Here is a 27783-nt window from a genome sequence, read left to right as displayed (position 1 = left end):
GACTTACACCTCTGTCTCCTTTCTTCTTCTGCAGCTTTGCCCTTTGGTTTCATCAGGCTCCTCAAAATAAATTGTTTTGTATTACAAGGAATTTGTCTTGGTGTGTTGGTGCAAATAGTTAAAAAGGAAAAAAAGCATAAATACATTGATATTTAGAATAGGGCTAGGGGGAAAATTCAACGTAAAATCTGTTTTTTTTTTGTTTGTTCAACAAAGATAAATTATGATTAATTTTTTTCATACATCTTCCTGTTTTTTCTTTGTTTTTCAAATTTAAATCCTTTATTTTGATCTCTGTTCACAGGCTAGATTGGGAAAAAAATGTTAAGATGTCAGATCCCCTCATTTGGTAAAATATGAAATAGTCTGGAGACATCATCATCATCATCATTCACCTTTTTTATTTGGTCTGGTGTTAAAAAAGCAAACTAAAAAATGGAACTATCAAAGGAGTGCAATTTGAATTAAATCGGCACCCCAAAAATCATAAAGAATCATATCAGGAGGAAAGTCCAAGCCCTAATTAATAATATAAACAACAGAAGTGTTACATGCAAAAGTGAAAATTAGACATATATATATATATATATATATATATATATATATATATATATATATATATATATATATATATATATATATATATATATATACCAAATATATACCAAATATAATGACAACTGTACTCCAAAATGTGAAACATCTTTTGCTTTGGTTTCAAACTGGGGAACAAATTTGTGCCGAGTCTGGTGTGAACATCACACTCTTTTTTAAATTATACAAAAACCCAAAGTGCAGATATCGTGTGCACATTTTAACTTATAAAAACATGTATGAGCAGAAGAAGAACAGGAAATCAGTGTGGAGCAGGATTTTTTCTATTTTTTTTTTCAATTGGGAGAAAAAAAAAACTAAAAACATTTCAACTAAAAAAACAGTAAAGTGACAAAAACAAACAAATTAAGTAAATATAAGACTGTCTTTGAAAACCTAACTCCAGTTATGGATTAATTTTCATCCCGTGTTTATTCTTGCCTGAATGGCTGATGTGTTTTATCCTTGAACAGAAACCTGTAGCCGTGGATGAAGATGGAAGTGAACAGTCAGTAAAGTGTGGAGTAAACCGCTCCTCTCCTGTCAGACTGAGTGTGTGGTCAGCTGTGAGACGTGTTGAGCCGAACAAGGGTTAAAGACCCGGGAGAGCGAGGGAGGGAGGGAGAGATAGCAGTCTTCTTAATGGCACATCCCACCCTCTCCGTTATCCTCCACTCTCCATCCACAGACAGACAGCCTCGCTCTCCGTGCGGCACACACACTTCCACTGACACACACATCTCTCAGCCTCCACCTTTCTCTCCTCATACACACTGTTGTACGCGCGCACGTGCTCACGCGCACACCTGCTGGAGGAGGAGGAGGAGTAGAAGAGGAAGAGGAGCGGAGCGGAGCGCGGCGGATCACGCGGCGCAGCGGAGCATCTGTTCCCCGTTGAAGCGGAGCCGCGGCGGAGAGGAGCGACCAGCGCGCGCTGCAGCTGCAGGTAGGTCGGCACTTTTCCCGGAGATGAACGGGCTCAGCTGGGTGCTCCTGCTCCTGTGTTCGTGATGAGTGGGCTCGTGAGTGTGCTGAAAGTTGTTCGTTGAGTGGATCTGGGAGCTGGATGCTGGCGTTATTGTAGCAGATGGATGGATGTGGAAAGGCTGCTTCTGATTGGCTGGCGTTAATTGGAAAAAAACTTCAGGTTGTAAAACTGGAGGGTTGCAGGAGAGTGAGGCAGCTGTTTGGTGAATTTAAGGTTTGCTTGAAAGCACTCAAGCAGGGCAGATGGTGGCTGAAGGAGTTTGGATTGTTGCACAAATTAAACAAAAGTTCCCTCCTGTTGACTAAATGATGCTCAGAGAACACAAACCACGTTTAGTTTAACTTTGAAAATGTTGCACCTTCACCTGTTTTTTTATTATTATTATTATTTTTTAAAACAGCCATGTTCTTACATCTCTGGTTGTGTGTTTCCTGCTTGTGTCGGTCTCAGGCTTTGTCACCCTCTGTGCAGCTCTTTGTCCAAATGCATGAAGCTAGAACTACAAATGTCTCTGCAACAGCAAACTTTGTGCACATCATACTTTTTAAGAAAAGTCTAGCAACAGGTGTTCTGACTGCAGTCGCTGGACGGTGAAGTGTCTGTTGGTTTGTGTTTTTGGAGGTGCATGGTGTCACAGCAGAGCTGTGGCAGAGGAACAATCAGCCTGAATGCTCTGATCCTGATCTGAAGCTGGACTGGGATCACTTTAGTTACATGAGCAGCAGCGTCGTTGACTCGGGGGTCAGCAGGAGAAACATCAGACATGTAACACAGAGCTGTGAGAGGTCTGAAACACTTCATGTTATCACCCTGATCCAGTCTTAAATGATCAGTGCTAATGCATTCCTCCATCATGGAGCTGCTCTTATAATTACACATAATGACTTTCCAAATGATGCCACGTGTGGCCAAATGAACTCTGATAATGAATTTCTGTTGGAGAGTCTGACCTGGAGGCAGGAGCTGCAGGGAGCGTGCTCAGCGGAGCCTGTTTCATCATGCTAGTTTGTACAGCCGTGACTTCATAGTAGTAGTTTTTTTCATCTCCTGACTCTATATTCCCTAAAGAGCCAGCATAAACGAGGGTACAGCGATGCCCCACAGTGGGTTGTGTGGATGGTTGCATGCTGAGTGCTTGTCTGATATGTAAATGGTTGTTGTGCAGGCGCTAACTTAAATAAATCCTTTTTTTTTTCTTAATTATTTCTCCTTTTTTAATGGGACCTGAATGAATTTATCAATACTTTACCTGAAATGAATCCAGCTGTTCTTCCCCAGAGTTACACAACATCAGCTCAATCAGGTAGTTAATAAAAAGCTCATTTAGATTCAGAAGCAGGGGGGATACTTTTAAGATTGTTCTGCAAAAAACGAAAACATTATCAATTGTTTTTGCTCTTATTTTCAGTATAAAATGTCTTTTCAGACTTAATATGAGCCACATTCACTTGACCAGTCCAGAAAAATTCTTATTTCAAGTTATTTAGAGACAAAAATGAGGTCTGAATTGCTTGCAACAAGTTAGAAAAAAAAATGCCAATGGAACAAGAGAAAAGTTACCTGTATAAAGACATTATTCTAGTCTCAAGCATTTTTCTTTTTGCAAAATTTTCCAGCACCATTGGCACATTTTTTTAATCGCTTCTTACAAACAATTAAGACTTTATTTTTGTATATTAGTAACTTGAAACGAGACATTTTTTTCTGGACTTACAAGTTGAAAGTTGCTCATAATGAGTTAAAAAGGCAATTTTTATTCAAAATAAGTTTTATAAAATCTTAATAAGACTTCAGATTTTTCGCAGTGCAAAACAAGAAAAGCCTACAGGATCTGAACTCTGCTGATCTGCTTTAATCGAGTATCTGCACCCCCCTTCCCCACATGTTTATTAACCTCTGGATTAAATTACACAGCCCATCACCGGAGCGGTGATGGCAGGTTTATGAGGGCTGCACCCCGAGGAGCAAAGTGTTTGGGGTCATTAAATTACTGCAACAATACGCACAGAAAGTTTTTAGAATCAGACGCAGAATTCTCAATGTGGTTTATTTCACACACACTCACACACACTCCATCTACAGACAGCGGTAAGCTGATTTTTCGAACATTTGCTTCAACTCTGACTCTGTTTTTCTGGATTAAGATTGAAAAAAAAAAAAGTACCCACTCCTTCCTTTGAAATCTTAAAAATTCAGTTTTCAATTCAGGTTGCAAATATCTGAAATTAAAAAACATGCTCACCTTTAGAAAGTAAGAGCACACACCTGACAGAGCATTGGTACTTGCCTAGAGTGATCTGAATGGAAGTAACTATGAATTTAACCCTGACCTGCTGGATAGAAACCTTGGTTATCTCAGGTAATTTTTCATATTGTATAAACTCTGACTAATCCCTCACATTTAGTTTTATTTTTTAGCTGTTTAGTTTTTTCTCATTTTATTTTTGTGATTTTTTTTCCTCAGCTCTGCAGATATTTAAGTGCCAAATGTTCATTTCAATCCTGATCGTTTTGTTCAACTGATGCAAACCTGATAGATTAATGAGAAGCACAAACACATTCACTGCAAAGAATAATTGGAGTAAAAAGAAGGGGGGGGATCAAGAGGTCCAGGTTATGGAGAGATGTAGGCGGTACTTTTCTGACCCTGACAAAGAAAACAACAGGTCTGTGCCTGAGACGAAAAGATAAAGCTTGTTGGTTTTCTGTGACAGGGTGCTGATGATTGGCTCTGGACTGGAGTGATCAGCTGTCAGACTGACAGGTGTGAAAATGTCAGAAGAAGCTGCTGCTGTAAAGGGACGGCGCTGGTGCAGAAACACGCTGGGGTCAGACTAAAAACAGCCCGACGTGAGGCCTGATTAATTCTGATTTTGGCCTTGAGGAGGATTAAAATGTGTTTCAGATGCGTGCAGCAGGATGCAGGACGAGTTCACGGCGTGGTTACTGATCAGTGCAAACATTAAAAATCCTGGAGTCAACACTAACGGCATGTTCATGGCGTGTTCACGACATGTTCCTCCTCATATTTCAACGCTCGGAAGCATAAAGGAGAAAAATAACCTGATCATTGTTACACACTTTCATTAAGGTGTGTTCCTCATTAAATGAACTTGACTGTTTAAGTGCTTCCTTCAAACCAAAGTGGACTGTGACCGATCAGAACTCCACACTTTAAATCACGTTAATTAGACTTTCCTGTTGCCGCCATGTGTATGAAAGGACTGAAGCCTTTGCAGAATTTTTCCACTTGTATGTTTAATTGTTTTTCGTTAATGAATAAAACAATGCAGGAACACATGGATTGAGAGGCTCAAGTTAAATTATACATTTCATACAATATTCTAAAGAAAGAATTTGTGAATGTTGAAGTTTCCTGTTTTTTCACTTTTTTCACTAACTGACCAATAACACTCAACCTCTGCACAGGTGGACCAACTTGGTGATGAACCTGAACTTAAACCTGACTCTGATTAAAACTGATCCTAAATCCACTTTTCTCCCCTTAAAGCCACACGTCATATCAGTCTGGGGTTAAAAAAAAAAAAAACCTGCTCACCACAAACACCAACACAATGAGCGATACCTGAAGGATTGTGGAGTTCAGACTCTATGAGGAAATTTGGTAATCACAGTGAAACCCCTGGTTTGAGCACAGACTCTGGTGGTGGTGTTTGATGACTTTAGGATGGATGGATGATGGATGAAAACAGGCAGGGATGGAAGGCTGGAGAAGTGAGCCTAAACATAACATTCAGATGAAGGAGGAAGAATCATGTTCTGGAAAAAAGGAGACACATGGTTGGCTGATGATGAAGGTATGTAACAGTGCTGTTGGGTGAGAAGACAAATTGACCACCGACAGCTGAGGAAGGGCATGAGCGTGCCTGAGAGGAAAGTGTTAACACTTCTGCTGTGTAGCCAGTAGGTTCCTGGTTTGAATCCCTGGCTGTACAGGTACCGGACTGTCTGTCTGGGAATCTTATAGGCTGTAACGATGTTATAGGCTATGATTAACTATAACAGGCTGTTATAGGCAGTGATATGCCCTTGTAGACTGTTATAGGATGTAGTAGACCAGAATAGAGTGTTATAGACTGTAAAAGGCTGTGATTGACCATCAAATACTGTTATAGACTGTTATAAGCTGTTATAAGCTGTAAAACATAATACATTGTTATAGACTGGTATAGGCTGTGATTAACCATAAAAGGATAAAATAGGCTGTGATAAGCTGTTATAGGCTGGTGTGGAGTGTATTATTCTGTAATAGGCTGTAATAAGCCATTAGAGGCTGTGATATACCATAATAAACTGTTATAGAGCATAATAGTCTGTTATAGGCTGTGATAAGATATAAAAGGCTGTTATAGACTGTAAAAGATTGTTATAGGCTGTAATAATCTGTAATAGGCTCTGATAAGCTGTTATTGGCAGTAATATACCTTAATGACTTTAATAGCTGTTGCAGGCTTTAGAATCCCACTATAGACTGTTATAGGCTGTTATAGACTGTTATAGGCTGTGATAAGCTGTTACAGGCTGTTGTAGACTACATAATTTAGCTATAGTTCTGTGATAAACTTCTATAGGCTCTAACAGACTGTTATAGGCTGTTACAGACTGTTTAGGCTGTTGTAGTCTATATTATTTGGTTTTAGTTCTGTGATAAACTGCTATAGGCTGATACAGACTGTTATAGGCTGTTATAGGCTGTGTTAAACCACAATAGGCTGTTATAGACTAATATTTTGCTCTTGGCTGTAATACGCTGTTATAGGCGTGTAGTACCATAATAGGCTGTTATAGACTGTTATGAGTTGTTATAGACTGTTATAAGCTGTTATATGCTGTGTTGTACCACAATAGGCTGTTATAGACTGTCATGAGTTGTTATAGGCTGTTATAAGCTGTTATAGGCTGTGTTGTACCACAATAGGCTGTTATAGACTGTTATGGGCTGTTGTAGACTTAAGTTTTCTGTTGAAGGCTGTGATAAGTTGTTATTGGCTGTGGTATATCATAATAGACTGTAATAGGTTGTTATTGGCTGTAACAGACTGTCTTATTTTGTTATAGGCTATAATTAGCTGTTGCAGGCTATAAAATCCCATTATAGACTGCTATAGACTGTTATACGCTGTTTTAGACTGTGGTAAGCTTTTATAGGCTGTTGTAGACTATATTATTCGGCTTTAGTTCTGTGATAAAATACAATAGGCTGTTGCAGACTGTTATAGGCTGTTATAGACTGTGATAAGCTGTTACAGGCTGTTGTAGACTATATTATTTGGCTTTAGTTCTGTGATAAAATACTATAGGCTGTTACAGACTGTTATAGGCTGTTATAGACTGTATTTTTTGGTTGTAACTCTGTGATGAGCTGTGATAGACTGTGGCAGACTGTATTATTTTGCTCTAGACTGTAATAGTCGATTAAAGACTGTAATAGGCCGTTATAGGCCATGATAAGCTTTTGTAGGCTGTGATAGACCATAATATGCTGTTATAGACTGTTTTTGACAGTAACATTCCATTAAAGGCTGTGATACATTCTAACATGCAGTGATAGACCATGATATACTGTTATAGACTGCTATAGGCTGTTATAGGCTACAATAGCTTATAAATAGCTGATATAGACTTCTGTAGCTCACTATAGGTTGTGATAGATACTCATAGGCTGTGAAATATAATAATAGGCTGTTTTAGACTGTGGTAGATATTTTTATTCAATAAAGTCAAAATTAAATTAGAGTGGAGTTCCTAGCTTTTCTTCAATATGTTCACTGGTAGAGCCTTAAAAAACAATCTGTATGGGCAGCTGGTGACAGAGTTTTGAAGGTACAGAGAGAGCAACACGTATTTAAAGCAAATATAAAATCATTATTCCACGAAAGTATTTCTTCAGTAGATGTTTTACATCTGCAAGGTTATTTGTCCTACAATTAGGAATGCACCACAAGTTTGGCTGAAAATGACCCAAAGTGCATTTTTGGCTATGGGCCAATAATTTTTATTTCGATGCATCCCCACTTATCTCATTGGCTACAGAATATCTGCACTTCTGACACACACACACACACACACACACACACACACACACACACACACACACACACACACACACACACACACACACACACACACACACACACACACACACACACACACACCAATAAATAGAAAACAGAATTTTTCCTCTGTATAGAGGCTTCTCACAGAGATCAGACAGTAAAAAAAAATCAAACAAATAACATAGTTTAAAAATGTTATTTAACACTCACGACACAAGATAAGAATTGTTCGATCCTCAAATCACACACGTAGACTTATAAAAAAAAGGTGGATCTGGGGCCCGTCAGACACCAACAACTTTCTCATCCCCAAGCAAATCAGTCACATCCTCTTTAATACAGCATCTTTTTTAATACTGCCTCATGTGTCATGCACATATCTTTAAAACACGGGGAAAAAAAAAACTTTCCTCGAGCATTAATCAATCAAGAAATAAGCTTTACAGACTCTAGACTGCCTCTAGCAGCAAGCCAAGCAGACATGTTGAACTGTCCTGTTAACGTGAACAGACGCTGAACTTTGGACCTAAGGGGGAGGAAATCCTTGGCTTTTTGCTGCCAGCCTCTAGTGGACACTCAGAGGACTACAGCCTAATAGAAAAGGACACTATTTGGTAGATAAACATGTTCTTTTGAAATGAAAGTGAAACTTTGCTCCCAATGAATTAATTTTTTTCTTTAATTTGAGACTTCTCTCAGTTTATCTAATGTTCCTAACCACAAATCGGAACATTATTTTTATACCTGTGATGAAAAGACATATGGAGAACTTTGAAAAAACAGAGGGACTAATTTGAGAAAGTTTTTTTTTTTTTTTCATTCCCTGTCTGCTGTTGACTTTACAGACTGAGTTTTAAAAGTCTGTAATATTCCTCATCCTTTGCTTTAAACACACCGTGACGTGCATGTGAAGAATCGTCCCTTGCTTAAAGTGTCTCCACAAGTCTCTGGACCTTTTCCCTGAACTGTTTTAGCTTTCTGTGGCTCTGTCTCAGTCGTGTCCTCACAGCTCCCAGCGTGCAGCGTTTCAGATGAATGCTGGTGCATGGACCTTGGATTTTAGTGGTTCCTGTTTTTCAGACTCTGCAGAAGAGGGCAGACAGCAGGTTCAAGGGCCCGCTGTTCATGTGCCAGATTATTCTTACGTCTTTACGTGGAAATAAAACATTAACTTTCCCTGACCTTTCGGTTTGGATGAAACCACAGAAATAACATTTCCAGGAAAAGGAGCTCAGCGTTAAGGGCTGGCTGGCATTTTCACGTACAGGACATTGGACAGAATGTGTCTCAGCTTCTTCTTTACCTTACATGGAGCTTAGACCTTGATGTACATGTGTGTGTGAGCAAACACAGACACACACTTTAGAGGCAGGAATGAAAAACATGCAAGAGTAAAAAAAATCGAAACCAGAACCTAATCAAACCTTTGAATGAGCCTGGAGCTTCCAGAGATTTCTCCCAAGGACGCTGGCATCCAGCACACATCCATGATGCAAATGACACGTTTTAAATGAATGAGAGATGGCTGCCGTGATTTGTGAATACGGATAAAGTTATTAATATAAATGCAGGCGCGCTACCCTTTCATTTCCTGTTGTGGAAGGGATCGAGGCTGTGAACCCTGAAGTCATAAGGCTCTGACACCTCAGAGAGGAAGGGGCGGCCCACAGAGAAGCAGCTGTCTGCGTGAGTGTGTGTGGATATATCTTCAAAACATATCTGTGTGGGAGCTCACATGGTTGTCCCATTAGGGTTGAATCCAAATGTTTGCACACTGATCAAACAGAACATTAAACCTCTCAAACTCTGCATCCTCCTCGTACACACACGTCTTATGTCCAGTGTAACGTCACGTCTTTGTGAATCATCAGATTATCACTTCTCTCAGGTGTGTCTAAAAATCAAAGATTGTTTGAGCAGTTGTTAATGATTTTTCCAGAACCCATCCACAGGAAAGAAAAGAAAAAAGTCAACAAATAACTGAAAGAAAAGAAAATCCTCCTGCTTTGATATCAAGCAGATGTCGTTCAGTATTTTTCTGATCTCAGATTGTTTGGTTCTGATTTATCTCAAAAACGCAAAGTTGATAAAAAAAGAGAGGGCTTTAACTTGATAATGAAACTTGAGAAAAATGGAGTCTCACACACACACACACACACACACACACACACACACACACACACACACACACACACACACACACACACACACACACACACACACACTCCTACTCCGTCTGGCCTTGTCTGAAAGAGAAACTGCTCAGACGTGCTCAGGGTCCCACAGTTTCCTCACCTGTTCATGATGTGACAGACTGTGATTGGTGGTTTGTTTACCTGATGATGTTTCACGGTGTGATTGGCTGAATGCCACAGAAGTTCATGGATGTAGTTCCATGTTTATTGAAAATGAAACAAAGTTACTTACACATAAAATGGTCAGTGACACTTTACTTGGAGGTCTGCAAATTTCATTGCACTTAAGGTAGTAATCAGATGAAGATTTTCTTATTTCTTTGAAATTACTGCTGAAATTTCATGAGAATTTGGTGAAAATGAGCACATAACTTCTTGCCAGATTCTGTTTTGCAGTGCGCCTGTACTCGCAGTGTCCATCACAATCAGGTAAGACCCATTTCCAACCCGACTTTTGGTGAATATCACATCTGAAGCCTTCAGTTGTATCATGTAAAACAATATAGGCCCAATCATAAAGGTTTAACATTTTGCATGTGATCTTAATTATGCTCATCAACAAACTGGGTACTAAAGAACATGGTGAAATTAAATAACAAATAGCTAACTATCAACTGCTTACCTATTGGGAAATGGAATTATTCACTGAACATTTCACAGGTAATTATCAGCGGAAACAATGAACCTAACTTCTTTATTCAAGAACTAAGCAGCTATTTATCACCTGCTTCTCTGGAAATAGCAGAAATCTGGGATACTTCTAAAAACATTTTGTGGTGGGATGTGATTCAATTTTAAATAAATTATTTGCTATTCATCACCTTCTTACCTTGCAATTCGGAGTAAATTTCAAAGAAAGTGGAAAAAAAAACAGTAACCTACCAATTGTGATTTGCGACAATACATTAAGACATTATGTGAAAGAAGTTACGTGCTAATTTTTAAATTTAATTTCAAAGAAATAAGAAAAAAAAAAAAAAACTTGGTTTAATTATTGCTTCAGTGTGAGGAGATTTGCGGACCACTGAAGTTAAGTGTTACCAAATGGGCTAAAACTGATACCTATGAGGGTTTTATTATTGATCAGAATTTGTTGTTTCAGTCACACGTCAACAACTTACCAACTGACCAGGGGTGGAAAGTGACGAATTACATTTACTCACGTTACTGTAATTGAGTACTTTTTATGAGTAATTTGTAATTTTCTAAGTAGTTTGTGAAATATGTAATTTTTACTTTTACTCGAGTACATTTTGACCCAAGTATTTTACTTCGCTACATTTGAACCCCCTATCGTTACTGAGTACAATATTGCTAGTGAAAAAAATTTAATGCGGGGGGAAAACCCCTGTGTCCCGGAAGTGAAAGTCAATTGCATTACCTTAATTTTCTTTATTCTAATTGTAGTGTTGTCAGTTGGACAATATGACTGAAAATAGTTTGCACTTTACAGGACAGGTTGTGACTGTCTTTGTTGTCTTTGTATTGTGAGGAAGAAAAAGGATCATGTTATTGAGCTCAGCTGAGCTTTTACAAGTGTGGATGTGTACTTTAATATGCCTCGAAGTTGATTAAAACAACTTGTGCTGGATTTGATTCATGGCTCATCCTTTTTTTTTTTTTTGCATTAAAAAACTGAAAGTAACTGAGTAACTTTTACTCAAATTCCATTTTAAATGATGTACTTTTGTACTTTTACTCGAGTAAGTTTATAGATGGGTACTTTTACTTTTACTTTTACTTTGAGTAGGATTTTAGCAAAGTAAAGATACTTTTACTCAATTACAATTGTTCAGTACTTTTTCCATCTCTGCAACTGACCAATAACTTTAGGACTTGGACACTGTTATCAGGACACTATGTAATTCCTTACTGTGGTCATCTTGTGTGTCACTGTTCCACATCTCAGTATCTCTGCAGATCCTCACACTGGCTGGTTTCCTGTAGAAGTCCTGTCTTGGTCTGCTTACATCCTTTCTGTGTATTCATTTGGTTAAAGCCAACACTCATCACAGCCTGTGCTCCCATAGATTTCCTCAGACGTTGGTCCTTACAGTTAGGAAATACCTGTCAAGTTTTGGATTTGAAAATTAGGGGAATTTTCCAGTGCTTGCTGTGAGCTGTCCCACCACCCCAACCAAGCTCCAGTATCTCTTACTTTTTGAGACAAGAGTACAAGATATCTAAAAAACAGCTTGTCAACAGCTTACTAATTAGTTAGGTGATCAGAATCTGATCGGCCTACCTTTGTTGACATTAAAATGCTGTGAATATTCCTACATTAAAATAAAGCCTAAATTAAATCACAAAAGAGTATATGAAGCACATTTTTTTTAATTTTACATATTTTCACTTCATTCACAAGTCAACACATTACAAGTCGCAGCTACAAATCTTACAGAACGCCTGACTTTGCCCCACTGATCTCCTCTTTGGGAAAGAAAATTTGCTGTCCCATTTTTCAAGATATTTACAGGACTTCTTTTTTTTTTTTTCTGGCAAGAATGCCTTCCCCTTCCTCCTGACATTCATCGATCTCTCTCCTCTGTTTCCCTGGGTTTGTTGTTCCCACTGTCGTCACCAACCTCGCGACAACTGCCAACCAGGCTACTGCAGGTGGCATTTCTTACGAGGCCAGTGACAGGAGCCGAGGCAGAAGATTTTATTTAATTTTTTTTCAATACGGGAGAATTACGGGAAAACAGTGATACGGGAGGACGGCGGGAAAGAGGGGTAAAATACGGTTGTTTCCTGGCCAAAAAGGGACCAAAAGGCTTTTAAATTTCCTGCTCCTAACTCCTGGAGCCTCCAGAGAGATCTGGAACTTCTCTATCTTGTCACTTTTGGGAAGTTTAAATCTATTTTAAAATATGTGACAATAAGAGCCTGGGCTGTTGTTCCCATTTTTAAGCCCTCTGCATTTTTTATACACATGTCCTATTTAAAGAATAAGTAGTAATTGTTCTGCTGTTTGCTTTGTTTGTGTGATTTATTGCATTTTAAGGTCATTTGTTTTGTGGAGAATGCAAATTGAGCGTGTGTGAATGAATTGTCTGTAAGTGACTTTGTGCTGCTGTCTGGCTCAGGTCACTCCTGTAGAACAGATTTTAATCTGATTGAGGCTTTTTACCTGGTTAAATAAAGGATTATTATAAAACGCGCTTAGATTACAGCCTGGGTGAGATGTCAAATAAAGAGCAGAATGGTTTGTCTGTTGTGTTTGTGTGGTGCTGCTGAGATTGATAGAAAAAAAAGGAGAATCCTGACCGTCCTGTGTCCTGTTTCCTTCTGATGTGAGCACTAGATGTGTTTGTGGAAAGTCCAAGTCCACCATTTTCATACCAACACTCCATCACGAGGTGCAGGACCCTAATCCCTGGTTGCGTTTCACTTTTGCATCCGAGTCCCGGCACTGCTCAGTTCCAAATGGTGACCCCAAAACTGAACCCCTCTGGCTCTAAATAATGACGAACTCTGCTTTATTTCTACAAAAAGCTGAAAACTCAATGAGCTTCTCGACAAAGAGGAGAGAGCAACAATTTAAACAATGAAAAAAAGCAAAAAACAAAAAAACAATATAAGAATAAAGTACACAGTGAAAACATTAGATTAAAAAACAAAAACAAAATGGACAGAATTCATGAAATTTAGATTACAGAGAATAAATACCAGAAATCAAAACTAGTGTCATAAAATCAGTAAAAACTGAGACTCAACCATTTTAAATCCTTCCTTTTGAAATAGAAAAAGAGAGATGAAGGAAGATAACCTTTAATGATGCAGATGATATGATCTGAATGATTTGTTGTTTTGAAGGGATTTCTTTGGTAATCTCAAGTAGAGTGTGTCAATAGTTTGACCAGCCAGTTGTAAAAGCACGAGATAAATGTAGAAGGAGTCTTTCTAGGATAGGAAAAAAAGGTCTGAGTTGGTATATTTAACTCTGACTCTAAGGCCCCATTTACACGGAGACTCCCGCAACGACTCTTCCTCTGCGTTTCCAAAAGCCACCAGCGTTTACATGAGGACGGCGTGAAAACGATCCGCGTTCATACGATTCCAGGAGGAGAAGTCTCCTCTTCTGTTCTTTCTTTTTCTGCCGTTTTGTTGTGTGAGACGGTCGGCAATCCAACCATAACGCGCATTACCGCCACCTACTGGCTCAACTGGAAATGTGGCTGAGCGCGGAGCCTTCACCTGAAACTGCGAGTGCGCATGCGGTGGCGTCAGCGTTTCACCCTGAGACGCTCCGCTCTGTGTTTACACGAAGCTGGATGGAGGAGCGGATTCAGATCTTTCCACTCTGGGGAGCGTTTTTAAAAGTTTGCGTTTTCACTGAAAACGCAACGTGGTCTCGTCTAAACGGAAGGCCAAAACGCAACGAAATGTTTGCGGAATCGACCGTTTTCTGCGTCATGTAAACGGGGCCTAAAGGCTCTCCCAGCTCAGTGACGTTCGTTCTTCGCAGCAGGAGCCTGCTTTGTTTCTGGCTGCTGAACGAGTCAAGTTAATTTTCTCATGTGATTTCAGAAACTTTTTCTCATCTGCACACAGAGGTGTCTGTGGATCATAAAACATGACATGCTGTGCATTTGTGTGTGAGTTCTTGAGTTGGTGTTAAAATGATAAATGGGACATGTGGAAGAACAAATAAGACAGATACAGGTGATTCTGGTGTCTGTTTGAAGCTGAGCTGTAACTGGACCCATAAACTCTCCCTGCCTTTATCTGGGACAGGCTTTAATCATTTATTGAAGATGTTGTAGAGCAAAGGGAGATGTTGTTGTTGTTGTTGTTTTTTCAGCCTTTAATTTCACCTGTAGAGCCACAACAGGCTCCAACATCCTCCTCCTCATTCCTTCCGGTTCCTCATGACACAGACTCTTCTCCCTGAACTCTGTAACCTCAGCTCTTCACGTTCTGTGAGCTGTGGATTCACTTCCTCACTTCCTTCTCCTCCTGACTCTCCTCTCTGTGGTTCTCACTCAGGTGTCACCGTCCAGCTCTTAGTCTCTAAAATAAAGAAGAAGTGTCTTCCTCCTTCTCTCTTTGAGTAAACGGACAGCATCAGTGTTCAGGCCTCTTTGTTTTCTCGGTGCTGCTGAGGTGATCAGTATACGTGACAATGATGCTTTCCAGTGAAATGACAGAAAAATGAAACAAAAGTTTCATAAAGTTCACTTATTTCTGGTGGTGATGAGTAGGGGTGTGCCACATCATACTGTCTATGATAATAAAGGCGTACATTTTTGATAAGTATTGTTATAATGCTATATTTACACTGCAGAGACACGAGGACTTTTGCATACGTACCATCAGTGTCTGAGAGTAAGAGCAGCACAGCAGCAACGACTTGGTCTGTCGCCCTGACACACACAGCCTCTGCTCCACCCCTCACTCTCTGATGTGAAGAGTTGGTTAACAAAAGATAAATGGCTAATGACAGTAGCCTCCTGTACCTTAATGCACAGAGAAGAGCGTGAGGAGACACGCTGTCAGCGCCACACTGGCAGAAAATAAATATTTTGTGAGGAGTATTCACAGTCACAAACTGAAATAGGGGCCCTATGAATTTTATCTTTGATTTTTTTTTTCAGTTTTTTGTTTGTTTTGTTTTGTTTTCTTTGGAAAATGTTATACTACGATTTTTTTTATCACACCCTACATCTGAACATGACATACTTTTAGTAATTGTACTTGTGTTTTTGAAAATAGCTTGTTTCAGTGTGATTTCTCTGCTTCGAAATGATGTCTGTACCAGAGTCTGAGAAAACCCTGTCAATCTCATCAGCTGAAGCTAAAACACTTGCGCTAAACGAACAACCTCTTTGTGTTAGTGCTGGTGTTTTTAACAGGTGGTGCTTACTTGTTTGAAGGGTCTGAACATGAGAAATGATTTAGTTTCTGACTGATCCTCTCAGAGCCGACAGCTGCTTTATATACACTCAGTTTTGGGAAGGGTTTGCTAGGTTTATTCACTTAGCCTGGATGTTGATGAGTGTCGTCTTTTTTTCATTAGAGGCAAACTGTGCTATTTATTGTGCTGTAATAGAATAAAATAAATCAATTATGAATCCTACTGTCACTCCTATTTCTAAAAGTAATGATGTCAGCTATGTTAGCAAAACCTAAAAGTCAATTCTTTAAGGAAGAAGCAAAGACAAGCATCAAAAAGGAAGAAATAGCTGCTGTTTTTTAATGTTATAGTGATGTTGTAAACTAAAGTTATTTTGTACTGTGAGCACTGTATCATGGTTGGTATCATATGGTAAACTGACTATTTCCTTACACTAGAGCCCGACCGATATGGGATTTTTGGGGCCAATGCTGATACCGATACTGGGGGCAAAATAACCTGATATCCGATATATCGACCAATGTTTGATATATTGGCTGATATATATAATAAATTCATTGATATACACAGGATATATATTGTATATAATCACAAATCATTATAATACCCATATGATTCAAGAGACAGAACACTGTTAAATTAAAACAAGGAACTTAAATTATAAATCTGTCAACATAAGAACTGTAGTGTAAACCAATGATAAATAAGAACAAGCTGTAAACACAGAAATAAATAAAGAAGTCAAACTTTAAAGACAGTAAGTAGAAAAAAAAGTCAAACTGTAAACACACAATGAGCAACTTAAACGACGTTAAAACGCCGAATTATAGTCTTACATTAGATAATGGTGGACGTGTGAATTAACAGTAGCATTTATCTCTGTTTATCTCACAAAAAAGCAACTAACACAACGTTAAAACGTCATTCTATAGTCTTACATTAGATAATGGTGGATGGAGGGGCCGGGCACTCGGGCAGTGTACAGCCCAACACACAGACACACAGGAGCAGGAGTGACAGAATCTCTGTGGAGCAAAAATTTTTTATAATCGGCTACATTTTGGCCGATTTTGATTAATCGGCCACACCGAATCGGCCCCCCTTACACCCATAGAGCTGGAGCGAGGGGAAGTTTAGGGAGTTATGGAGGTGACAGAAAAGATGTGCAGAAGTGAGTTTTAATCAGTTTGTGACTTTTAGCGTGATTCCATTACATCACTGGTGTGAAGCACTGTTTTGTTTGTGTGTGTCAGAGCAATGAAGCAAATTCATGACAATTATTCCTCAAAAACTCATAGAAAGACCTGATAGTTTTGTAAACAGCTACACAAAAACTCTTTGGAATTTCCTTTAAATAGCTGTAATTAACTGTTGTTTGCTGAATTTGTACATTATTTATTTATTTATTTCTATTAATAAAATAAATATTTAAATTCTATGTTTCAGGAATGGTTTGTTATAGGAAAATGATTGGTTCTGCAATTAAAGGTCCAGTGTGTTCATACATTAAACCAAAATGAATCAATAACTGTAAACTCACACAGCTGAGGTGTGCTGAAAAAAATACTCGAAGCACTGCAAGTGAACAGTTTTTAAGGTGGGATTTAAATCTGAAATCAAAAGTGGTCAGCAACAGTCAGTTGACCCCTTGACCACAGAGGAAACCCCTATAATATCACAAAAAACTATCAGAGAATAATGAGTATTTCTATCCTAGATTGTCTGCATCAAATAATTATCTGACAGTAGTAAAATATCAACAGATATTTCATATTTTGGCCTAAAACTATAGAGAATAAAATGTTGTATAGCCCAGTTCTAGTGACGAGTCTCGGCCTCTCAGCATCTCTTGAATATTTTCTGAGGCAGAAACAAAAAAGTGAAAAATGAAACAAAAGAGAGGAGATGATAAAATCAAGACAGAGGAGATATTCAGAGAGGAGAAGAGAGGTCCCTGCAGCCATGTCTTATTCATCGTCAGGTCACAGGCACAGGGACCTACACTGCTGAATAATGGAGCACACACACACAAACACACACTCACAGGATGAATATCCATCATAACAAGCAGTGTGCTGTAAGACAAAGACAGCTGCTCAGTCAATCTGCCGATGGGGAGGTGTTTTTCGAGGGGTTTGGACTTTAAGAATCTGGTTTGCTCTGATTTTCCAGCAGCACTCCTTCTCTCTCAGCTGACAGTGAAGTGTTAAAAGTCAAACCCTCTGTGGACAAAAACTAGCTTTTCTCCTTCAGCTGTTCTGCGTGTTAACTCTCAGAAAGGTCATGAGCACAGGGACTCTGGTTTTACCCTCACTCCTGCAGACCAACAGAGTCAGATGGACAGAGTCAGAGCAGCAGAGTCAGAGCAGCAGAGTCAGAGCAGCAGAGTCAGAGCAGCAGAGTCAGATGGACAGAGTCAGAGCAGCAGAGTCAGAGCAGCAGAGTCAGATGGACAGAGTCAGAGCAGCGTGTGCACGGCATCTTTTCTCAACTGGGTCGGTCTGTGTCAGGTTTAGAGGGCTGAGTTCACACAACACTCTGCGGAAGAAATGAAAATCATCCTGGAACATGTTTGTCCTCTCTGGGGATTCCTAAATCTGTATTTATTGAAAAGGAGTCCTTGTTTCATTACACAAACCCTGCTTTGCTCCTGAAAAGGAAAACACTGAACTGACCCGAGAAGGAGAAAGTTTCCGATCCACTGTTGGAGAAACAGCAGACCAGACCTTGGTCCTCAGATTTACCCAGGAAAAAAACAATTACATTCCTAAAAACAAGATTTACAAAATCTTTTGGTGGATTTCTTTTTTTTTTTTGTTATTGGATTTATTTTTTTATTTATTTATTTATTTATTCATTTATTTATTTATTTATTTATTTACTATGATTAATATTTTTTGTGGTAAGGAGATAAACAGTTTTTTTTTTTTTTTTTTTTTTTTAGCCAAGTTTTAATAGCAGACAATGAAAAAAACTAAGACTCAAGTTTTTTATCATCAGAGAACAAAACACTCAGTGTTTGGTCTGAAGTAGGGGTGGGGGTATGGAAGAATTTTATATCATGATTTTATTTTTGCAAAATCGCAATTTTATCAATTTTTTTTTTTTTATTTACATTATTAACTGCTATATCCTGTATGTTATTAAACAGTATAAAAACAATTCACCTATTTAAAACTAAAGATTGTAATGGGAAAAAAAGATAAAAGATCATCTATGGTGGTATTATTCTTACACTGTTTTTTATTAAGGTAAAAAAAAAAATAGCAAACTTGTGCCAATGAAAATTAATATCAAACAAAAATGTTGACATGCACAATGCTGAGTTTTCTAGTTTTTAGAAGTAGTCTTTTTCTTTTACCTAACTCAAGTGGAAAATCAAACTGAACACAGCATTAAAGTAAGGTGCACACTTGCAACACAGAAGTTAGTTTATCAAGTCAGTCCATCTGTTTCGTGATTTCTACTTATTTTTTTATTTTTATTTTTTAATTCGAACACTCATGTCATTAGAATCCAGTAAATATAAAAAGTACAATAAACAGAACCAAACATCAAGAAAATCAAGTTTTAAACAACACTTCTATCACACGCAAACATCACCTCTTGTTATAAAGCAATTCAGCCATGGAAACCTCACTTCACTTCAGCCAGTTTTCATTTAAAGTTGTACAAAAGATTCAACTTTCACAAGGTAAACAAAAATAAATATTTTCATATGTCAACATACTGAAAAGCATAAAATGACAACGTAAAGTTGAGTTACTGCTTAAGACACTAAGGGCCCTAATTTTGTAGAGCAGGCGCAGGCGCAAGTTTCCTGCAGTGCCAATAGATGTGCAGTACAGGCGCACATGAGCGCAGAGCTGCGCTCATGTGCGCCTCCCTCCGCACAAATGGCAGAGAGGGAGGAGAAAAGCCGTGAGTGGGTTTAACACAGCCGAGCGCTGTTTTCACAAATCAAATGAGCGCCTCTCCTCGCCTTTAAATGCCCTGTCACTGAGGCGCAGCGTCTGATTGGTCTGAGTGATCTCCAGCACCACGGAGAGAGTGCTGGTAGCGGAGACAGTCAGAGCCGCTGTGCCTGCAGCAGGTCAATGGACAGCGGGGCGCATCGGAGGACACGACGCGCATCACCTTGTGGGCCAGCTCCAGGGACAGATTTAATCTGTTCCTTTGTCTTTATCCGGAGTAAAAAATTAAGAGGCAGTTACTCAGCTGGCTTATCCATTCAGAATACTTTTGATCCACCTGCACTCCTGGTCTGTCATCGCCAAGCAGAGCCTTTGGTGATGTACTGTATACTCTCCCAGTGTCTCCACCTCATCCTCCTTACAATAATGTACTCCATCTTTTTAGATCAGGTTAAAAATAAAGACTAAAACAGAGAAATATGGGAAATCACAGGTAAATCCTGAGTGACATACATTTATTTTGTCTCTTTTTTTCTTTGTCTTTTCTCTCTCTCTTTTCATTGAATGAAATGAAATGAGAGAAGCCAGATATATACTCAGTATCAGATGTTAAGGCTGTTTATTGTTTAATTGTAAGATGTGCATCAAACTTCCAGCTGCTGTCAGGTTAACTTTCCATTATGACAAACGGCTTTAATCTGACATCAGATGTGACGGGACAGTTAATATAGATATAAATGTATATGCTGGTTCAGACGGTTACATTAAATAGTGATTACTGTAATTGTTTATTGCATTAAAATGTGGCTGACACTCTGGAAACCTGCCTCTGAGGCTTTGTTGACATGTGCGCACATGTGCGCCTGTCACCAAATTACAGCTGCGTGGGGTGCGCTCCGCCTTGCGCCGAGAATAGACCAGGTTGGAGCTGGCGAGCTTTCAGCGCACTTTTTTGGCACGAAATTGCCACTGCGCCAACATGAATCTGCTGACACCTCCCCCTGGTGTGCCATCAACTCCCCCTGGCACGCCGTCACACCCACCTCTGCACAGACGGTCTACCAAATTGTCAAATTGGCAGAGCACGGCGGTGCGCCGCACGAAATTAGCACTGCGCAGGCTGCGCCAGGCTTGCGCCCCCTGCGCTGCGCCACGAAATTAGAGCCCTTAAAGTGCAATGTAATCCAGAAGAACTACAAAAATCACTGCAGAATATGTTTTTTCAGTGTGAAAAGGGGAACAAAGCAGTGGTCTCAGCTCTCAGATTTTTAGCTGTTTGAGGACCACATCCTTTGTAAGGTCAAATGTTCTGCTTCAGTCTCATCTTTACAGTGCTGACTTGTTGTGTCATACGGAGTGCCCATAACAAAACCTCGATCAAAGCTGTTTGTTATGGCTGTGTGGATGATGGTATAGCTGCCAGTCTCCTCATCTTTTGACTTTGTACAGACTGTCTCGGCTGCTGTCTCTTCAGGTGGTTAAAAGGGTTTGTTGTGTTTCTGTCAGGAGTGTGAACTTTCCACATTTCTGAATTTTCTACCCATTGCAAATTTTGCAAATTTTGCAAATGACTGTTGTTTGTGTTGTGTCACTTTTGGAGAACCCAAACCAGCTCTGTATTGCTGAGATAGAGTTCCTTTTGGGGACCAACTCATCACGTTCTCTTTTGTTTGCAGCCAAACTTTGTTTCTCAAAGAAGTGAGGAAGAGGAGGGAGGTAAACAAACCAGGACACTGCCTACAGCTCGCTCTGATTGGCTCATTGATGTGTCCTTGGTGCTGACACGAAGCAGCAGCATTCATCCGAGGTCCTGCTGCCACAGCAGTTTCAGTAAAAAAAGCTTAAGATTTTCATGAAAACAAGTTTGTGGACAAAACTTAAGAGGGTATTTTGGGTCTTGTATGGGGCCGGGGGCTCCAGGAAAATGCTACACTAAAAAAAACAAAACAAAAAAACAACTGAAGTCTTATCGAGTGATTTTGTCTCATTTTCAGCAGAAACTATCTTTGCTAGTCAATATGAGCCACATTTATCTGACCAGTCCAGAAAAGTGTCTTATTTCAAGTTGTTTAAAGACAAAATGAGCTCTGATTAGCAGCTGTGAAAGCCTGTTTCAGAATGAAAGTGTATATATTTGGTACAACCTGGTCCATCTTGGTGCTTTCTGTGACCCCCCCCCCAAAAAAAAAAAAAAAAAAAAAAGAAGAAGATGGATTGGACAATTTGGGGTTTCCATATTTGTAGTATCATCTCTGCTATTTACAAAACTGATATTTCTCTCTATGTAAGATGTTACACAGATACAAACACAAAAATGATACATACAATATTAGTTTGTAAATGCCAAAGTGGGTCAGATCCTTTTGGGGTTTTCTTTGTCTTATTGGATTTTGTTCAGTCTGACTTGACCATCAAGTCACTTTCTGAATGCTCCATGCACGTCCTGTATATTGGAGAAGAGTCCAGTCCCTGTGGCAGGGGTATTTTGGCATCAAAAACATATAATGGTACAAAGCGAATTTTGTCAAGAATTCACCTGGAAAATGATAGTGAGATACTTCTTGACCCCAGAAATCATGAAGAAATATAAGGGCATGAACTCAAGTGCTGGATGAACTGTGGGGAGGACAACAAATTACTTACATATTTTTTTTATACATGTACAATAATTCAGACATATTGGAAAGAAGTTATTAGAATCTTCAAAAACATTTTTGGGAAGACATTGGAATTAAAACCAATAAATGTATTACTAGGGAAGATACCAGTAACATTAAGTCAAGATAAAAAATATTTATTTCAAATTTTGAGAGTAACAGCAATAAAAACGATTACTAAAAACTGGAAAAAAAAAAAAATGTTCACCAGATATTAAAAAATGGATAACTACAATACAAGAAGTACAGATGAATGAAAAGATTACACACAAAATAAGGAACATGGAAAATGTTTTTCATAAACTGTGGTATGTAAAAGAAATTGGATGCAAACTAATTCAACATAAAAATCAAATAAAAGGGAAAGAAAAAAAAAGGAAGAGGAAGAAAGAAAAAAAAAAAGAAAGGAAGAAGGAAAAACCAAAAAAAACAAAAACAGATTTAGTCATAGTCCTTGCTAACAAAATTTCAGATCAAAATGAACAGACTTTTTGTGGTTTCTCTTTTTCTTTAATAAAGAAATAACCAATAAACGAAAACAATGAACTACTAAAGGACTAAGACTAAAACGAATGAATACAGTAATTAAGCCTATCTATCAAATGTGTATAGGTATGTATATGTATATCTCCTCCTCAGTGTATTATTGTTTTTTTAATATACATTTGTGTGTATGTATGAGTGTTTATGTATACATGTATGTATTTTTTTTTCTTTTGGTTATTTGCTTTATTATCATTAATAGTATTATTTGAGACAATTCAATTCGATAAATGTTGAGTTTTGACTCTGATTAAAAAATAAAGTAAAAAAAAAAAAACATACAATGGTACAAAGCGAAGGCTCACTGTTCACATAGTGTCTATGAGGTGGACAAATCAGCACCAACATCCAGACCGACGAGACTCAGAGCGCTCTCAGCAGCTCAGGTTTTAATGTCCAGATGTTTTTTAGGGTTTAGTTTGTTAACGTTCACATTTGAATACTCTTAAATGTGACATCATTTTGTCCATGTTTGTCTTTCTCTGTCCTCTCTGAGGAGTTTCCTGTTGCTGCTCAACCTCAGCACCTGAAAATGAGGCTCTTCCTCATGTGTTCTCTGGTTTTTACACTTTGACGAGGTCCAACATGACACTGATGATGACGACGATGGAAATAATAGAAATAATGAGGTTTGTAGGTAGCATGTGGAGCCATGCTAAGCTAAGGAGCCAACAGTTGCTAGCTGCCTCAGATCAAACACTGACCAAAAAAAAAAAAAAAAAAAAAAAAAAAATAGATTAAATGAATTAATTTTTTTAAATGTTCAGAGGTTTGTAAAGATGAAATAAAATATTTTCATGTGGTTTTTACCTGAAAGCTCTCAGAAATGTGTTCTTTTTATCTGAAATTCAGTAGATTTTCTTTTCTTCTTCTCTGTGAAATATTTAACCAAACCTGAAAACCTGAGAGTGGTGTTTTACAAATGTATTAATCCATTCAGCAGATGTTAAAAAACCTTATTTCACTGACCCCCCTCACACACACACACACACACACACACACACACACACACACACACACACACACACACACACTCTATGTGTTTCTCAATTTATGTTCATCTCACAATACAAGCTGACCCTCCAGGATATTTATTGATTTTCATCCATGGCTTCCTCACACACACGCTCACACAGACACTCACACACTTGTGCACACACACTCTCATGGATTCATGTCTCTCCTCCCTGAAACGTGCTGCAAATCCTCCGAGGATTCAGTTAGAAATTTCCCGCTTCGTCTCAGAGGATTTTTTTAAAGCAACTTTGAACCCGAAGGAACCGTTTGACATTCCTGCAGGTTTATTGACGTGTGTGTGTGTGTGTGTGTGTGTGTGTGTGTGTGTGTGTGTGTGTGTGTGTGTTTTCATACATTATAAACACTGAATGTACAAATACCAAGAAAATATTTCAGGTTGTTTTTTCCCCCGTTGTTATCCCCCCCACCCTAGGTGCTGATTTAAGGAGTAAATCGTATCGAATCTTCTCCCTAAACCTCCATGTTGTTTTAAAAGGAGATTAGATTTTTTGATATCCTGTTCATTTTATTTTCCAAATTGAAAATATTTAAAGACGAGTTCAACCAGAATGAGAGAGTGTGGTATTTCTCTGTGTCGTGTTTGTGGAGAGTAGAGTTTGGATCCAGCGTGGCTCCGTGTTTCAGAGATAAACAGGAGCTTTGAAAGGCTGAAGACTGTGTTCATCAGTAAAATGGTGGATTTGAAACAATACGTTTCTGTGCCTGTATGTGTGCTCTGACCTGCTGCTCTGTCAGCATCATGTTCCTGTTTCACTTGGGTTGATTTGGATGGAGGAGGGACATTCACTTCTTCATTTGTGTTAAGTTACACCTTGTTTTCTTACTGCACTGTAAAACCAATTCTACTGTTTGATGCATGTTTCTCTAAAAACATATATGTTGATTATTTTTCTCACTGTAGATTTGATGCTGAAGGCTGAAAACCTTCTTTACAAAAAAAAAAAAAAAAAAAAAAAAAAAACAGGAAGGATTTTTTTTTCCTGAAATAGTTTATGATAACAACTCATTCTCCTTTCACTACTTTTCCATTTGACATCACTCAAACTCTGCACTGTTGTATAAATCAGACATTGACTTTTGATTATTTTACTTAATTCTTTCGATGTAAAATAAAAAAATATATACATAAAAGAAAAATAAAAAAGAATTAATTGTTGGAAAACTAGGTGCTTTTTCCCTCAACTTGTGTCCTGGTGTTCGTTTATGATGATAAGAGATGACGAAGAATAACTCAGTTCTTAATTTGATACTTAGATTTATTAATTACAAGCCAAAAAATGTGCCACAGATCTGTGGTTCTGTTTACCTCTCCCTCTTCACAGACATTCTCTCGGTAAAAGAACAACCTCTCTTCTCTCCTGAACCACTTTGTACTCTCTTGCTCCACCTAATTTAGACATGTCATTTCTGAAACGTCTTCTGGTGCGCGTCACATCACCGCCTCTGTGCTTGTTCACGTTGTTATTCTCTTGAGGCGCAGGACAACCATAGATTTCCTAGAAAAGACTTAAAGGTACAAAAACCATGCAGACGCATTCACTCATGGCCTTTGTAATGATAGACCTTCAACTTTCTCTTTTCTATCTGTTTTTCTCAAAACCATAGTTTCACTGATGCAGTTGAACTTTCTGTTATTTATCCCTTACACTTGCAGATTATAAAATCACTTTTCCCCATCTCAGTCTTCCTCATTTTAAAACTGAAAACACATCATTTATATGAAAAACACAAATCATACAAGAATACTTCTTTGTCACAGCTCTAAGCTAAATTCCTCATATTAAGACTTGTATTTCTTTTTAGTTCTGGGTGATCTGTAGTCTCTCAAGAGCTTAAAACCATCTGTAAAGAAACGTGTTAATTTATAACTGCATATGAGCACATTTTGATAATATTTTAGCAAAGTACATATACACAAGCTAGATAATCTAACATAAAAAAAAAAACAACAACAACAAAAAAACAACGGAAACACCAAAACATAAACACTGGCACAAAATCCACCAATTCCTCCTTCCTGGAGTAAAAACCAAGTGGTAACCTCTGGTGTAGGATGTAAGATAATGCTGAAGTGCTAAAATCTGTTGTTTCTTCAGTGTCCACTTGAGGTTGGCTCCATAAGTACCTAAAGTCACACACACACACACACCAAGCAAAAAAAAGCTGTGTTTAAAGCAGAAATAAACCTTTTTAAAGCCTGGTACTAAAGCCTGGTAGCCCATCTGCTTTAAAAGTCAGTTTCAGAAACAGACGTGATGTTGGGAAGACTACATCCAGCGCTAAATTCGAGTGCAAACCAAAAAAATGCACGTGCTATTAGTGAGCCAATTGCAGATGATTGACTACGATTTCATGGGCAATTAATAACAGATGTATAGAGCCCTGTCCAAATGAGGATTTAGTGCGTGCTTCCTGCTGTCACCATGGAGAGTTTGAAGAGCAGAGTGGCCGTGAAGGAAAATTAAAGTTTTTCAGAGCTAGATACACGATATGTCTGCTCTTTTTTTATTCCTGACAGTCCACATATGTTGATTCGCACAGTGAAGATCCTCTCTCTCAGTCTTCTGTCAATGCACCTCTGCTTCCAGAGACCGCTAACAGTTTCAGGGTTGATAAATCACTCTGCAAGCGCTAAATGATCACATTTGCATCTCCTCACAGAATTTTGCACGTTCAGATGATCTGCATTTATTCTGCATGCTCATGGAGGTAAACACACTTTATGGATTGCTCGTGCTATTTTGCTCATTTGACAGATGCAGCCCCCATTGCACCTGGTTAGTAAATCAGCGTTGCACACACTATCAAGTCTGCAAGTGTTTTTATTAGGGCTGTGACTTTAACGCGTTTATCAGATTAATTAATTACACCGCACATTAACGCATTATAAAAATCAACGCAAGATTAAGTCATTAGCTACCGGTCATTTTCAGAGCATCTTGAATGATCTTTTAAGACCCAAATAATCTTGTTTTCTATGACCATGTAAACACCAAAGTTACTTAAGAAGAGTTGACTCTCTTCTTTTATGTCTCTCTTCCTGTTTTTGGTCCAAAAAACAGAAATATCAAACTGTTTTGATCGTGTTCATCTCGGGCGCTCCATCCTTTGATCCTCTCCATGATCTCTGTCGTCTTTTCTCACGATGGCGCCGATCTTTCTCTCTCAACTACAGCAACACATCCTCAGTTGGAGCGTGAGCTGCCTGAACTTTTCTGACTCGTAGCGTCTCTTTGTGTCTTTGTCATCTCACATTTCTCCTCATATCCATGCTGAGCTCTCGTCTAAAGAGCGCACCACTGTCACCCACAGTAGTTAATGAGCAGGATTTTGATTGACAAGCTCCACCAGTCCCGGCCTCCCGCCACTGAAAAATATAATTTACTTCTATAGAAGCAGTAAACAGCAATGGAATGTCATTGGCAGGGAACACGAACAGTTTAATTAATATTGTCCAGTTGAAAAAAAAAAAAAAAAAGTACAAATCTTCTCTTTTTCGTGTATTCATTTGATTAGTCACGCACTATGATTTTGTAACACCCACAGTTCAAATTCTTTATGTGGGGACCTTAAGCCAGATTATAAGAATAAGATGTGATGAATTAGATTAATTAATTACAAATCCTGTAAATAATTAGATTATTTTTTAACCTCCTGACAGCACTATTTACCACATAATGGCTGATGAATGTACTTGAAAGTAGTGTCCACAAAAAAAAATAAAAATAAAAATAAAATAAAATAAAAAAACATCTTCTGAACAAAATAAACAGGATTTTGTTGTTTAAACTTGTGTATGAGAATATTCAATGATTTAGTCTTCCACCAAAATCTGTTTGAACTGAAAAGTGTTGCCCCCTGATGTTGATTACTGATGTGATTAAAATGTGATTAATTACAATTAATTAATTACAAATGGC

General features: G+C 38.4%; 1 long non-coding RNA gene across 1 annotated transcript in view; it reads left to right on the top strand.

Moving 5' to 3' along the window:
• The first annotated feature begins 1426 nt into the window (after positions 1-1426).
• LOC141801706 (uncharacterized) overlaps positions 1427-27783 on the top strand; it is a 405548-nt gene continuing 379191 nt past the window's right edge. The window contains exon 1 of the long non-coding RNA XR_012599426.1: positions 1427-1540. This is a non-coding gene — a long non-coding RNA (uncharacterized LOC141801706). The remainder of the gene's footprint in view (positions 1541-27783) is intronic.

This window comes from Halichoeres trimaculatus, unplaced genomic scaffold, assembly GCF_033239565.1.
Source record: "Halichoeres trimaculatus isolate MK-OKI-2021-1 unplaced genomic scaffold, fHalTri1.1 fHalTri1_scaffold_2, whole genome shotgun sequence".
In the NCBI taxonomy this organism is placed as follows: Eukaryota; Metazoa; Chordata; class Actinopteri; order Labriformes; family Labridae; genus Halichoeres; species Halichoeres trimaculatus.
The sequence above is the reverse complement of the archived record's forward strand: the minus strand, read 5'-3'. Positions and strand labels throughout refer to the sequence as shown.